We start from the raw sequence: 16,126 nt of genomic DNA, 5'->3' as shown, positions 1-16,126 counted from the left end.
TATAAGGGTGCTGGTGCAGCAGAAAAGAGTGGAAGCTGGAATTCCCCCTAAACAAGGACTCTTAAGTGACCTTTTGCACATCCATATGATAAAATATTCCTAAGGAATTAAAATTAACCCTGTTTATGCTGTCTGGTTTTGGTGACTTACTCTTAGTGTTGTGACCTTATGTTCTTAGTTTCAGGTAGGATAAGTAACTTCCTTGAGTATTTCCTGCACTGGCAGTTTTCTGGTAATAAAATCCTTCAGCTTCTGTATGTCTGGGAATGTCTTTACTTCTCCTTCATATTTAAAGGATAATTTTGCTGGATATATTATTAATGACTGGTAATTTCTCTCTTTCAGACATTTAAATATTTGGTTCCACTCTCTTCTGGCTTGTAGAGTTTCTGCTGAGAAGTCAGATGAAATTCTGATGGGTTTTCATTTGTAGGTCACTTCCTTCTTTTCCCTAGCTGCTTTGAGCATATTTTCTTTGTCATTAATTTTTGACAGTTTTAATACCAAGTGCCTTGGAGAAGGCCTCTTTGGATTGAGGTCACTAGTTGTTCTGTTTGCTTCTTGGATTCGAGGATCTAGTTCTTTCCATAGGTTTGGGAAGTTCTCATCCACTATTTGTTTGAATAGAGTCTCCATTCCTTGCTCTCTCTCTTTCTCTTCCAGAATGCCTATAATGCTAATATTACTTTTCCAATGGAGTCAGATAGTTCTCATAAAGTGCTTTCATTGTTCTTTATGCTCAGGTCTCTCTCTTCTTCTTTCTGCATCATTTCTAGATTCCCATCTTGGATATCATTTATTCTTTCCTCCATCTGGTAGGCTCTGTTTTCTGTGCTCAGTAGTTCACTCCCAATCTCCTTAATTGCAGGCTTTATTTACAGGATTTCTGATTGGTTCTATTTTAAAGTTTCAATCTGTTTGGTAAAGTAGTAGTTTTGTTCATTGAATTGTTTTCTGAGTGCCTTGAATTGCCTATCTGTATTTTCTTACATCTCATTGAGTATTTTCAGAACTGCAGTCTTGAAATCTCTGTCATTTATATCGCATATTTTCATGAGTTCTAGCTTGCTTTTTGGGGATTTTTCATATTATTTCTGATCAACTTTGCTACCATGGTTATTCATGGTATTTGCTGTTCCCCATTGTCTAGGCCTTTATATCTGTCTATATTAATAAAAAGGTCTTTCTACTATTTTCCAGTAGACTGTGCTGAATTGCCAATTATTTTTTCCCTTTCTGGTTTCCCAGTCTTGATTTACTTGGCTTCTGTGAGACAGTACAGCTGAGTTGCTTGCGGGTAGGGTTTGTTTTGCCTTCACCGTATGGTGACCCCTGATCTCTGTGGTGTTCCACCCCAAGCACCCTACCTGGGGATCAGTCACAGAAGGAAACAGTGGTTCTACTGCAATAGCTCTTGGTTTACAAATAATATTCTCTTCGGCCCAACTCCAAGGGCAATAGGAGGCAAGTTTTGGGAGTTCAAGCAACATTAGGGCTCTGTGGTTCTGTTTCTTTGTCTGAAACACTACTGCCCAGCCTGACATGGGAGAGCCTCATGGCAGAACCCCATGCTCTGTCAGGGGTCTACTGACTCAGGCATTGTTTGCTCTGCTCATCATTAGTCTTGCTGGGCTGCACCCCACATCTCTCCGTTTCTCTCAGCTGAAGGAAGCACCTGCTACCACCAGCTTCCTCCCCTCTCCAGGCCAAACCTCGAGCTCATGGCTGCAGGGCTGCACTTGTGGGCCATCTGTGCTTTCCTCTCTTCTCGTCTTCCCATTTATTCCTGGTTGCCCATCTTTAGATGTTTCAATGTGCAGTTCTCTCAGGCATGCTCTGTATTGAGCAGGGAATTCTTTGTTGAATTATAGTTGATAAACTTGTTTTAATGTCAGGGGGAAAAGCCAAAGGAATCTCTCATGCTGCCATTCCTCTGACATCACTTCCCTTGATTTTTTAGAAAGAGTAGAAGGGATAGAAGGGGGGGTGGTGGGAGGGAGAGAGAGAGAAACATCCTCATGAGAGAGACACATCAATTGGTTGTCTCCTGCTCACACCCTGACCGGGGCCTGGAATCAAACCCATGACCCTTGGTTCTGAGTGCCAAGGCTCTAACCACTGAAAAAACCAGCCAGGGCCCATTTTTATTTATTTATTGCAGCAATCTGTCAGACTCTGAGACTTTTAGAAACTATTTTCAAAATTAGACATTACTTTTTACGAGGATCTGCACCAACAAAGGCAATAAACTCCTTCAAGAAACCTGAGGTGTTTTCCCATTGGGGGATGGGCTGTATTTGTGAGCAGCCTGCACAACTGCACTTTTCAAGTTTAGCATTCTTATTCCAAGGGCATGACAAATAATATATATATTTCATCATTAACAATAGCCACAGGCAAATTAAAACGCAACAAAATTCTGTATTTCAGAAGAGAGTACATGTTAAATGGGTTATCCCTCACAAACAGCTCATCATTGACACTGGTAATCAGGCACATCCCTAATCACAGGGAATTCGAGAAGTGAGAGGCCTGTAATGAGAAAGAAGAATCAGCCAAACCTGGCATCCAGCTCCCTGGTGCTGTCCTACAGGCTGCCACGTGCTTGAGGGTAATTTCTACGTAAGGACTGGCTGGAAGAACAGCACTCCTGACCCACATTTTAGGAACTCCTCGCCTGCATTCAAAGCTCAGCACAAATGTCCAGCCTACCCTGCCTTGGGTTGTTTCTCATTGTCCCCATCCTCCCACCTCGGGACCATGTATCACATCGGACCCGGCCTGGTTCCCAGCCGGAGCCTGCACACGGTGTGTACACCTGCTGCCGCCGGGCGTGCCCTCCCTCTCTCAGCCATAGAAACCCTGCTCTTCTTCAGGCCTCAGCCTAAAGTTTTCACTTGTCAAGCCTTCCCTGGTGCCCCAGCTAGAATCCACCACTCCCTCTGCTCAGCTTTCTCTGTCACGTAATCAGGCAAAAATTTTCCGCAAGGACCAGAAACCCAACTCAGACTAACTTGTGCAAAAAAAGGAAGCCAAATTGTGGGAAAAGCAGGGATGCTGGAAAGCAGAGATTTGAGTAAGGTCATAGTTTTCCCGGTTTATCTTGGAGGGTTGTCAGCCTCAGTGTCCCAAACTCCATGCGGTGATAGAGCACATGGGGGCTACGCTTCGGCTCTAGTCCACAGCATCACTCGCAGGAGGCGGGTGCTGCCCGCCCAGCAGCAGCTTCACAAGTCCCAGGAAGGCCCCTGGGACCCACCCGGTGGTGGCCTGGTGGCCGAGAGCAGGAGGCTCTCAGATTGGGTGGGGCTCAGGCCCGGAGAACTGTGTTTGGCAGCTCCCCGCCAACCACATGACGTGGCAGGGGCAGGAGGAGGGTCATGCCTTTGCAGAATCAGGGAGGTGTGGTGGGAAAACAGAACACTGGCAGCCAAAAACAGGACAGGTCTGCTGCTAAGAATAGATCACATTGGACTTATTCGGATACACGCTGAACCTCCGCGTTCCATAGGGGTTGAGAACTCGTTAAGGGCAAACTGGCCTTCCTGCCACTCCAGGGCAGGACTCTGCCCAGCCTGGGCCCAGGAGACTCCAATAATGTTTGTTGAGTTGAATGCTCATTAATGGGAGTATTTTGCGCTGATGATGTCATGAGAGTCGTTCATGAAGTTTGTAAGATCTAGTATCTTTGCACATTGTCACTAAGCTGTGGAGGTTACCAGGATGCTGACAGTGAAAATGTACCTCAAGGTCCTGTTTCCCCCAGAGAAGGCTTAATCTATTCTCAATTCTCAATTAAGTTAAAGGAATAAAGCAAAGATTTCTTGTCACCTAGCTGCTACCTTGTCAAATTTTTGTCTATTAAAGAGTAAATTATCTGGCAGTACTCTTATTTTGGATTAGTAAGGTCATTATAATGATTACAAAAACCTCTTTTTAGATTTTAACTTGCCAGATTCAATATTGCTATATTTTATATAAGTGATTGGCCTTTTTTTTTATTCCTATGGAAACATTAGAGAAAGTAGTTAACAATATTCCAATAAACTTTTAACTAAAAAAAGAAGTGTTTACTTTAGACATATTTTCCCAAGCTCTCCAGAACAAAAAGTTATTCACATGAATACAGGGGTGTTTTTGAGAAACATATAAATAGTTTGCCCAGCCGGGCACCAGGAGATGCTAGACAGGGAGCGCACTCAGGGCCTACAGAGTGTGGGAAAGAGGTGGCTTGGAAGCAGAGGGCCCTCCCCGAGGCTCCAACGATAACCAGGTGTTGTCCTCGGTCTCACTCCCTGCTCTGCCCATATCCTGCCCTGCAGACCCCATCTGCTGAACTGCATCAGGTTCTGTCTCCTCATCTTTATTCCCACTGCCGGCACCCTAGTCTGGGCCTGCATTATCTCTTCCTAGACCAGGGATTGGCACATGTTTTCTGCAAAGGGCCAAATTAAATATTTCAGGCTTTGTGGACATATAGTCTCTGTTCCAGCTACTCAGCGCTGCCATGGTGACAGCAGCCATGGACTGCATGTCAGTGAGTCACTGGCTGTGTTCCAACAAACCCCAGGCTGTGGCCTGGGTTTGGCCAAAGTATCTTTTAACCACTTCATCCGGAGGCCAGTGTCTGGTACCTAAGAAACATTCAATAAAAGTTTGTTGAAAGAATGAATGAGTCCCCTAGTCCAGGCAGGCATACCTATGATGTCATGCTATGACTGAGCTGCCAAATATTATTTTCAATTTCGTTGACCTAAGATAAAAGACTTAGAGTTCTTTTTGGATTTGCTAAAAATTAGAAATCCATTCCCCTTCTAACAACACAATCTACATGTTCATTTATTGTTCTATGTTTACTTGCTTTGGAAACATAGACTCCAGCAGCTCTTATTGTAAGCATTTTAAAACCGTTGCTCTTGGTGGCAAGTTCGATCCAGGCCGAAACAAGAGGTGTTTTGTTTTTCTGACATAGGTGAATGATGAAAAGATCTGCTAGCTGGCAGAAAGAACATCTCATGGTTAAACTTTGTGTTGGTCAGACGAGTTTTGCATATCTTTAGGATTAATCACTCTTGGAAAAAATTCCTCACCTTGTTCCTCAAAGGCTTTGCTTCAGCTGTCCATTTTTAGGAAGTAGGGTTGCCATGGGTCACTTTGCTTCCCTCTGCCCCAACATAACTCCACGCTGGGGTGGGGGTGCCCCTGGGGACTGGCATGAAGCCATTGTGTCCTATGCTGAGTGGGTACAGCCAGGACCAGATGAACTTCTGTGTCAGAAAAAGATTTAGGTAAATTATCTCCCAGCCCTATTAGCAAACTCTTCCAAGGCATTGTGCTTTTGAGAAACTTTCAGAGGATTACGGAGCCCAAATACCACCCAAACAGCTACAGCAGGCTTGGGGCAGGAGCCCTGTGCACTCCCGGGAGTCAGTGAGATGATGGGTCAAGCTTCCACCGGCTCAGGAGAGACCGCTGTGCACCCCTCTGCCCCGTGCCTCACAGGGAGCTCGAAATCAGGGCGGTGGGAGTATCCACACAATGGATATGGGTGAACAGTACAAATCAGGCCCTTGTCCCTGGGAAGGCCTATTGTTTAACCCTTTTCAGTGCAGCACTAACTCCCTTGTAAAGTCAATTTTTCTCATCCTCCTGAACTGGGATGTATTACAAGACAGAGTAACTGACCAACCAGTGCATTATTTCTAACACTGTGAGGTTCAGAAAGACCAATATTACTTGATTCCTGCCTTCAAGGAGTTTGTCTGAGAGATAAAGCATGGACATATGAAAAGTAACTAATCAAAGTGACTTTGTATAAGTTTCTTAACCTCTCTGCATCTCAGTTTTCTCATCTATAAAATGGCCATAAAAATACTTGCAGAAGAGACGAGGATTAACTTAAATAATGTATATAAAGCATGTAGCATGTTGCAAGGGCGATAGTATGTACTTAATAAAACTGGCTATTATTACTTTTATTATTATTCATTAACTGGAGAAGAAAGAGGCTGGAGATGAGGAGAGTAATAGGAAGTTAAGATTTGAGGCAACTAAGCCTGTGGCGGTAGTTTCAATCTAGAGACCACAAAACAGTTAAAGGGTCAGCGTCAGGTATCTGGTCTACCATCAACGCCCAGGTAGTATAAGAACCTGAACAAGAGGAGGCCCGGTTCTGCTCTTGGCTCTCCCAGCACTTTTGCTTGTGGCTTCAGGCTTCACTCAGAGCCTCATCTGTCACAGGACTCAAAATAGTGTCAGGAGAGAAATAGCTGCTACCAAAACCTACTCAGCTTGCCCCACACCGAGGTCTCAGGAACCTCCACGGCATAGGTTTGTGCAAAGGAAAGAGGCAACAATACATGGAGGGACAATGAATTGGTGTCTGAGAGAGCAGGAAAGAGTCATGTGCCTGCTGGGAGGGTTCTGAGCGGCTGCCCCTCCGCTGGGTTTTGGAGGGGAAGCTCCCACTATGGTAAGTGGGTCAACATGGACATTTTGAGCAACCACAAGGGAGATAAGAGCTAAGCTCTTGTTTCCTTTCAGAAAGTAAAAAATATTACTTCATGTGTGGTTTTGGGGGATGATTTTAATGATTTAATTGAACTTTATACCTCCCTCACCATTGGAATTTCAAATAAATAAAGAAAAAATGTTTTGATTTTTTACACAGTAGCATTTAGAGATGTATCTGTTTATATGCTCAAAATAGGTGGTGGATGGGCAGGTTGCTAACAAGTGGCTTCTTTCAGACAGTACCACCCGTGGTTACCACTGGATGTGGGTTATTGTAGCAGTCAGTATTTTTTTAAGCAACAGAAACCAGTTTTGCCAGTTTAAGCAAAATAGGAATTGATTACAAAGTTATTAACAAGCTCGGAACTCTCTTGGAAGGATGGAGACCCAGGCTTGGAAGGAACTCCTTCCCCCACTCAGTCCAAATAACACTACAGCAGGGCCACTCCTGACGCCGGGCACACAGGGCCCCAGCGCTGCTGCCTCCTTCACCAGCATGGATTCTGCACCGTCTCTATTTCTTCACTCCACTGGCTTGACTCGAGGTTTGCCATGGGTGCGTGCGACCAGCGGAGCCCAGGCGACAGACCCATTCTGAACTGTGCAGGAAGCTGGGAAAGTGAGAAATTGGCATAATCAGTTCTTGTGCTGAGAGATGCGCTCTGCCATGTAAAGTGGGGGATGACAAAAACAACAGGAGAGGGTTCAGAGCAATAAGAATACTTTCGGCCACAGTAGCAGCGCATATCCAACTAAAGGTGGTTGAAACTAGTACTGATTTTCTCAAACCATGAGAAGTCCAGAACTAAGTGGTCTCAGATTTGGTAAATGCAGCCACCAGAATGCTAGCAAAGTCAAGTGCTTTCCATCTTTCTGCTCCACCATCCACAGAGCCCTGGGTTTCATCTTTAGGCTTAGCTCCTTGTGGTTATGAGATGATGGCCACAATCCTAGACATCACATCTTCACACAAGCAAGTCCCAAGAATAACAAGCGGTGCTTCTCTCTGCATATCTCTTTATCGGGGAGAAAAACTTTCATGAGAAGTTATATAGGTGTCTCATTGGCCAAGATTGGGACATATACTCACGTCCTTGCTGCAGAGGAGATTGGGAACCCGAGTTCCTGACATTTTTAGCCTCCATAGTGCAACGTAGATTCTACCAAGAAAAAGGAAGACAGGGGAACAGCCACTGGGTAGACAACCAGCCAGGCCTGCCGCTGCCACCATCCTTAGGAAAGCTGGAGAGCTACCAGGCTGATCCTATGCAGTGGGATTGCCACTGGCTTTCACCCGGCTGAAGACGCCAGTCTTTCAGCAGCATCTGCCTGGTGGCTCTGAGGGGAAGGATGCGGAAGTTCTGTCTGGGCTCAGCAGGAAAGAATGATATCAGCAGTTAGTGATGTCTGCCACGGGAACGGGAGCAGGAAGTGTCAGCACATGGGCCACAGCTTGCCATACCGCGTCTGGGAAGGGACCAGCCTGTTTTATCAACTCTCTTCATTTCTTTGCAAAGGATTTCAATCTGCTTTTGAAGAGCTGGGCACACCGGCATCGTTTCAGTGGGGGCAGCGGTGAGCTTGTGTGGTCTCTCTCTCTCTCTCTCACACACACCACACACACACACACACACACACACACACACACACACACACCCTCCACTCTGGTTGCTCTCTCCTGATCTCCAGGCTGTTTCGTTGCCACATGGTTCCAACTGAAATGATTAGAATGAACCCTTGGCCTGGGAATACATGCTTGGTGGTACCAGGACTGACTGGGGGAGATCAACTGTATTGTGGTAGCACCTAATGTTTTCTTCCTTAAATGTTTATTTCACCTGTGGTGGCCACTTTGAGGGAATTCGGTGTAAATTTTGCTCCCGATATCCAGGGATACTTGGTTCAAATCTCTGTATTCCAAGGTAAGAAATAGCTAACTCGTTTGGCCTTTCTTAGTGCATAACTGCAAAGAAAACATTAACAATCAACACTACTCCAACCACAACTGGTATCGTCGCTAATGATAAGTAGCACAACAGAGTAAACTTTACAGTTTACAAAACACCTTCCACATATGTTATTGCTTTAAGTTTCAAGAGTGGCAAGTCTTATGACTCAGTCAGTGTGGTAATAACAGTAGCTAACTTTTATTAAGTTCTTACAACCTTCTAATCACTGTGCCAAATATTTCCCTGCATATAGTCTTTCATTAATTTAATCCTTGCCACAATATTCTGAGGAGGTACTATTGTGAGGACATTGAAGCCCACAGAGTTTAACTTCCCCAAGGTCCCATCACTTGTAAGTGGTAGACCCTGAATTCAAACTGTGCAATCTAAACTTTTACTCCTCCTTTTCTAGTGCTCTTTTTAAAATGCTTTTACTGATTCTTAGAGAGAGAGGAGAGGAGAGGGAGGAGAGAAACTTCGATAAGCTGCCTCCTGCATGCCCCCTACTTGATTCCTACTGGGAATCAAACCCACAACCCAGTCATGTACCCTGACCGGGCATTGGACCAGCGACCTCTCCGTGCACAACCCTCAACCAACTGAGCCACACTGTCCAGGGCTCTAGTGCTCTTTATTATTACTAATTTTATTTTACCATCACTGTTATTCCCATTTGGGGGCTGAGGAAACTGTTGTCTATGATGATTGGGAGTGGTTCATCCAAGGCCACCCAGCTGGTAGAGGGTAGACCTACCCAAGGCTTCTTAGTCCATCACCCTAGGGGCCGAAGACAGATGACTGCTGTTACTAAGGGTAGAGTTTTAGCTTTTAGAAAAGTTATAGATTGGGATATCATACAATCGTGTAATTGCCTAATTCATCAGATGTTATCCAAACAGAATTCCAGGTAGCACAGGTGAAAGGCAAGGCCACCTTAATTTGAAACTTCGTCAATTACTTAACCTCTCTGAGCCTCTGGCTCTCTATTTGGGAAATACAAGCTATTTTATAGAATTTGGGGGAGGATTAAATGAGATAATCTTAGGAATTACCTACATAACACCTGACACTTAAATATGCCGACCATCCTTTGTCATCTCCACATGCCTGTCTTCTTTGTCCTCTTTCCAAAAGGAATGTACTTCCTGTATGGTGATCAGGGAAACTTCAGGAAGAAGCTGTGCCCTGGTTATGGGTTTTCCCGCCGGCAGTGACCAGAAGCCTTGGCCCTCCCACTGCTGTGTACCAAATGCATCCATAGGGCTCTGGCCTTGCAGAACAAAGGTGGAACGCCCAAGTCCTCTTTCAGATCGTAGGTATCAGGTCTGAGCCAACAACTTCCTCTGTGTTTGGAAGCAAGATGGCTTCTTTATTGAAAAAGGCATCTTCATTGTTGAAAGTGTTACAGGTGTCCCCTTTGTTTTTGTTTTGTGCAAGATGGCTTCTTAAGTGTCGGAGGATCTCAAACGCAGGACTTTGCATGGTGGGCAAAGACAAAACGGCTAAGCGTCCGCCAGTGGTTAACAGGTAGTCAATATTTATTCATTTACTCTCTTGAAAGTGCATCCTGAAACTTTCAAATGACAATGTAGTCATGCCTTATGCCAAACTGCTGGTGACTTAGGAAAGTGCCCCTTGTAGTCACCTGCAAATCGCCGTGTGGGCCCTCCACTGAGTGAGTTAGATGCTAAAGTAATTCCTGCCTAGACACTAAGGGTCCTCATAGCCTGGTACACAGTAGGTGTCCAATAAATGCTGATGTTGGATGTTGCGGACATCACGAGAGAGATGGTCTCCACTTCCTCAAAATGAAGACAATGTGGGAAGGCGATTCCCAGGTCTTAAGACACCACATTTGCAAAAATAGGTGCTGCTTCCTCTGGGTTTTTGGCAGAAATGTTCCCCCTCAAGTGATTCAGCACACACGTAAAAAGGAAAACTGGATAAAGGAAGTGCGCTTCTTGGATGACATCAGTGCCAGCCACCCACAGCCGGGGAAGGGACTGTCCGCGGGCCCCAGGGCCAGCCACAGCCCGATGACAACAATGCCACTTCAGCCTCACACCCACAGTCTCCTGTCCTGGGGTCAAGAAGGAAGTGGCACCAGAAGTCAAAAAACCTATTTTAGGTTTTCTTTTTTGACTGTACAAGATGATAAGCATGCTGGGGCCCCGCCAGCAGGCAAAGGGATCCCAAGGCAAGTGTTGGGCATGGAGGCCACGGGGGCATAGGCTACCAAGGAGACAAAACTGAACCTCATGTCACCCTGCTTGGCCCCGGAGGATGGCTGGTTAGCCAGAGACGGGTAAGATTCCTCAAGGAAGGAACAACCTAAGACAGGCACAGTCACAGAGGGGCCATCAGGAGAGAATTTGGGGATCAACAGACGTGGGGCACAGACCCTCACCTCCCCCCCAACATTGCAGGGGCCTGAACCCTATCCCCTTCTGAGGGAGGTCTCCTGCCCCCATGGCTACTTCGTGCTTCCCATGCCCAGCTCAAATCAGGACCCAGGTGACCGACAGAGACTTGGCCGACAACAGCTGCCCTCTTACTCCAACAAGAATTGTTTGAGTTGTCTTATACCCATGGTGTGGGGAAGTGGGTTTACGATATCTAAATCCAGCCTACCACCAGGAATGCTCAGGACCTACTCAAGAAGGCAAATAATCCCTTCAACTAATACTTACAGGGTAAAATAAGATTGTTGTTAGAGTAATAAATTTGACAGTAAAATAGTAGTCAAGTTTTCAGGCAAATTTAAATTGGCTAGTTGAAACAAGCGAATATTCTAGAAAAATTAATTGTACTGGACAAAAAGGTGTTACTAAAGTGTTAACTAAAATTTTTATTGGTACTTCATCTCATGATAAAATTGTGCCATGTAATGAACCTAAAACAGTAATACTATAGAGCAAAAAATTAAAATGTAAAAGCCATCAAGACTACATTATAAAATTTTCAAAAGCCTCCTAACATTTAAATCAAAAAAGGAGGGTATAGTAGAAGAATATCATGTAAGGAAAAATAACCTGTAAGTAAATTACATCTAGAAAATTAATACTTTAGAAAATTAATTGTAAGGCTAAAAGCAAGACACCCATGAAAAACACACAAGGTGTCAAAACAAGCCAGAGGAAAATCATTTGGGCAAAAAATGAAATAGGATCCCAAGTCAAATTTATAGAAAATATTCCTTTATTAACTTTTGGTCGAGAATATGTTTGTATATTTTCAGAAAACAACTCCGAGACCATGTGGATTCCAGCAACAGAGAGGAATCGACAGGACTACTCCAGCCATGAAGACAGAAGAGAAGCAGTCCAGAGATGGAAGACGCTGACGTGGTCTTCCCATACTAGCAGTTAGCAGCTGTGCATCACTGCAGGTTTCCCAGGACCAAACCAGAGAGAGTCAGACCTGCATTACCACCATTTCTCCACCATCCAGAACTGTAATGTCAGTGCTGACATGTACACATAAGGAACTGTTGGACATTGTAATTGGGTCTCAAAAGAACTGTTGGCCCAGAAAGAAAATCACTACAGACTGATTCATTTCCTGTCACCATAACCATTATTGCTTGTCTCATTTTCGGTTCTTATAAGTGTATTTCTAATAGCGCATGATCTCACTCATCTAGTGGAAATAATGAACAACATAGACTGATGAACAAGAATAGACCCAGAAACAAGGAGGTACGGATCAGACTGTCGGGCCTCAGAGGGAGGGTAGGGGAGGGTGGGGGTAAAGGGGAGAGATCAACCAAAGGACTTGTGTGCAAGCATATGAGCCTAACCAGCGGTTAAGGACAACAGGGGGGTGGAGGCATGTGTGGGGAGGGGTGTGGGATGGGAATGGGGGCATGAGGACAAATATGTGATACCTTAATCAATAAAGAAATTAAAAAAAAAAAGATGATAAGCATGAAACAAATTTTCCCTCCAGTCTACAACAGCCTTAGGTAATTAGTAATAATTTCATTTCAAAATTCTATAGACTTCACATAAAGCTGAGACAGGCATGTTTTTTTGTTTGTTTGTTTTCAAATGACTTAGATTTAATATCAGAAGCAAACGAAATGGAAAGCTTACGATAGTGAAGAATGACATGTCAGTGCCTTTTGCAAACTGAGCTGAGACAGAAAGGGACTGGGGCTGCCCTTCAGCCTGATCCTTTCCAAACAAAGACATCCACCGTGTCCCTGGACATCTGGCTCAGGCAAGGGGGAGACTGTTGGCTCTGTGTGTTGAGGTCACCTTGCCCACCACTCACTCCTGGCCAGCATCAGGAGCCCCGCCTTGCTGGCCGTGGTCATCACCCTTCTTTTCGTGGCCTGAGACAATGTCTTTAATCTGCATCAGCAGAACTGCTGTCTCCATTGCTTTCTTATATGTTTGCAGTTTTACAGCCAATGGCTCCCAGATGCCCAGTTCTTCCATGTCCACCAAAATACCTGTTTCACCATTTACACCCCAGGTCTCACAGTTCTCCTGGGTATGCTTGGCCCGAAGGGAGGTAAGGAGATGAATGGTGCTGGCTCCACAGTTCTGGATAAGGGTACGAGGGTGACCTCCAGGGCCTGGGCAACAGCCCTGTATGGTCATTGGTCCATACCAGTCATGGCCTTGGATTTTTCTGTCAAGGTATGGGCCACAGCCATCTCCCAGAGGAGAATGGTACAGGCCTTGGGGTCTTTACGCTCTGTGATAAATGTAAAGTACTAATCTCCAATTTTCTTGATTTCCAACAGGCCTGCTCCTGTTCCAACATCATCTTCTCTCAGTTCCTCTGGTCGACTGACTATCCAGGCCCCACAGGCTCTAGTGATGCGATTATTGTTGGTCTTCCAGACTCTGAGGGTGGCTGTGATACTGGCCCGCGTAAGGGAGTGCTGAGCTAAATCTGAGATGCCCTTTTCAGTGATGACCACATTGGGCTTCATATGGATGATGTCCTCACAGAACTGCTGGATGTATTCTTCTTCTATTTGGAGGATCCGGGTGAAGTCTTCCTCTCGTATGATCTCAATGTCAGTCTGGTTTTCTCCCTTCTTGTATTCCAGAGAAGAATCCAGCAGCACAATGTGAGGGTTCTTGATATAGCACCATATTCGTGAATGGGGTCACATCTTTGTTAATCACGACTCCACATAAAACACACGAGTCTTCAATAATACCCCCAGGTATCTTTCCCACCTTTGCATATTTCTTGATATCAATCTCCTTCTGGTCATCCTCCTCAAACTGTACAGTTTTGACAGCATCCAGGGCAATGCTGCAAGCCAAAGGGGACCACCGACTGATTGCTTTGGTAGTAATGGAGCTGTTGATACTGTTCAGCCTCATATCTCGGTGATTGGTGCGAACAGGAGTACTGATTTTCTTTAGGTTGTTGATCATATCATCCAATGCCTTTCGATAAACACTGGTCAACAACCACCGTTGGGTACACCTGCTGCTCTAGGAAGTGCTCAGCCACAGAGAGCATCTTCCCTGCAAGAACAATTACTGATGTGATCCCATTCCAACCTCTTCATCCTGTCCGGCTAATTTCAACCATGGACTTGGCTGCTGGATGCCGAACTTGGATCTCTCAAAGAATGGCATTGCCATCATAAGTCATCACCATGACTCCTGTTGAGTCCAAAAACATCTTAATCATAGACTTGGGTCCCAAACATGTTTGGATGATATCTGAATAGTCTTGGAGGCATTGATGTTTCCAGATTGAACTTTTCTTCCAGATTCATGCTGTATGTTCTGACTGAGCATGAGCACAGGATGGTGGCCCATCATGGCGGTGCAATGCAGAGCCCGGTACCCAGAGCAGAGGCAGCAGGCAGCAGCTTCTGGAAAGGGAACCTCCAGGCATGTTTAATAGCAGTTTGTAGGGCAGATGAAAGCAACCATTTACAAAGGACCTACTGTGTGCCAAGCATAATGCAAAATGATTTTGCAGTTATTTTCCTTACCCTCACAATATTAAGATTTAGGGATGTCACATAAGGCATGCAAATTTGTACAAGTAACACACTTGAGATTCAAATCTAGATTTAAAATAAAATATTAGTTTTAGATAAGAAATATTCAAATGAGTTAGGAAGAAAGGTAAAATGAAATGCTGAATGGATTAGCACATTTGCATTGTTTGTATAATCTATATGTATAAAAGGCTAATATGCAAAGTGTCCCCTCGGGAGTTGGACCAGTAGACTGGAAGTTCGATGTGCCCTGACCACCAGGGGGTGGCACGGAATGAAGGAAGGCCTTGGCTGGCTGCCAGCAGCCAGGGAAGGAAGGCCCCAGCCGGCAGCTGGAAGGCCCCGATCAGCCCTGATTGCCGGCCAAGCCTAGGGATCCTACCCGTGCATGAATTTTGTGCACCGGGCTTCTAGTCCATAAATAATAATATGATGAGCACATACGTTTGTGCTCATTTACTGATCTGCAGTCTGTAGATCTTGTGTTTTGGGTTGTTTTTGTTCTCCACTAGTAGAAATAAATTTGTACCCAGATATCTACAGTCTTTCATCTGGTTCTTCTTGTAATCACCAGGATGTCTGCCATAACCTTTACCACCCAGTGTTTCCTGAACGGGTGCCTCGAAGAGTCACTGTCAACCAGATACTACAGGTGGGGCTCTAAAATGTCTGCCATGCACAAATTCAAATTTTAAACATAATTAAACAGATTTATTTAACACAAGACTCTTCCACTTTTGGAGTCTTGTATTTGCTAACACATGTTATGAATTTTCAAGGGGCATGATATAACATATCCCAAACCTAGTTGAGCTGACATCTATTTTTCTTTCTTTCCTCCTCCTCCTCCTCCTCCTCCTCCTCCTCCTCCTCCTCCTCCTCCTCCTCGTTCTTCTTTTACCACACTTATTTATATCCCCAGAAAGAATATGGAGTACAGTTGAGGAAAACTGTGACCGAACGGATTTGTTTTTTGCAAAGTCAGTCCTTAGACCCCATTTCTGCCCAGGCCCCTTGTCTACAATTCCAAACTTGTTCATGATGCCTACTGCCAATGTTTCCCTCTGGGGCTGATAACCCAATTAATTCAGCCTCTGAGAGTCCCAGACTGGTGCTACCTCCCAAACTATAGCCACTCTGCAAATATTAAACATTAATATCTTTACATGCAGAGCACTTTTAAAGTTTCAACTTTCTCTCACTCACATACCATGCCATAGTCAGCCATTTACCTGCTGATTTTTCATTGAGAGCAGGGACCATGTATCATTCACCTTCTTGTCTCCTTTGTTAACCCACTCGTGTCTGTTGAAATAATCCTCAGGCAGATGCCCACCCAATGCTCCAGGTAGGCAAAGCAGGTACTTCTGTCTCCAACTGACCATCAATAAAACAGGCACACAGAGCTGGATCTCTGAGTGAGGAACCAGCACAGCCAGGATTAGCTCATGACTTGGATCATTCTCCTAGAGGCACCTGGTACAGGGCTCTAAATTGTCACTGCATGGTGTTCTAACAGAAAAAAAATTGAAGACTGAGACTCAGAAAATGACCAAATGGGCCTGTAACTCCATGAACACAAACACAAAATATTCACGTAGGAGGAACACACAACCCCTCCTACCTCACAAAACTCTGAATAGTTCCAGAGGGTAGTTACAAAGGCTGAAGATGTTAACAT

The 16,126-nt window shown here is 44.8% G+C and overlaps 1 pseudogene across 1 annotated transcript; it reads right to left on the bottom strand.

Moving 5' to 3' along the window:
- Positions 1-12,733: 12,733 nt before the first annotated feature.
- LOC307103840 (T-complex protein 1 subunit gamma-like) lies at positions 12,734-14,417 on the bottom strand (annotated as a pseudogene). The gene is made up of 2 exons: positions 14,168-14,417; positions 12,734-14,054 (listed from the first exon to the last, which is right to left on the bottom strand). The product of its transcript is annotated as a T-complex protein 1 subunit gamma-like (transcript).
- Positions 14,418-16,126: the final 1,709 nt, after the last annotated feature.

This window comes from Cnephaeus nilssonii (genome assembly GCF_951640355.1).
Source record: "Cnephaeus nilssonii genome assembly, chromosome: 7".
NCBI lineage: Eukaryota > Metazoa > Chordata > Mammalia > Chiroptera > Vespertilionidae > Cnephaeus > Cnephaeus nilssonii.
Note: the sequence above shows the minus strand (reverse complement) of the source record. Positions and strands in the feature narration are given on the sequence as shown.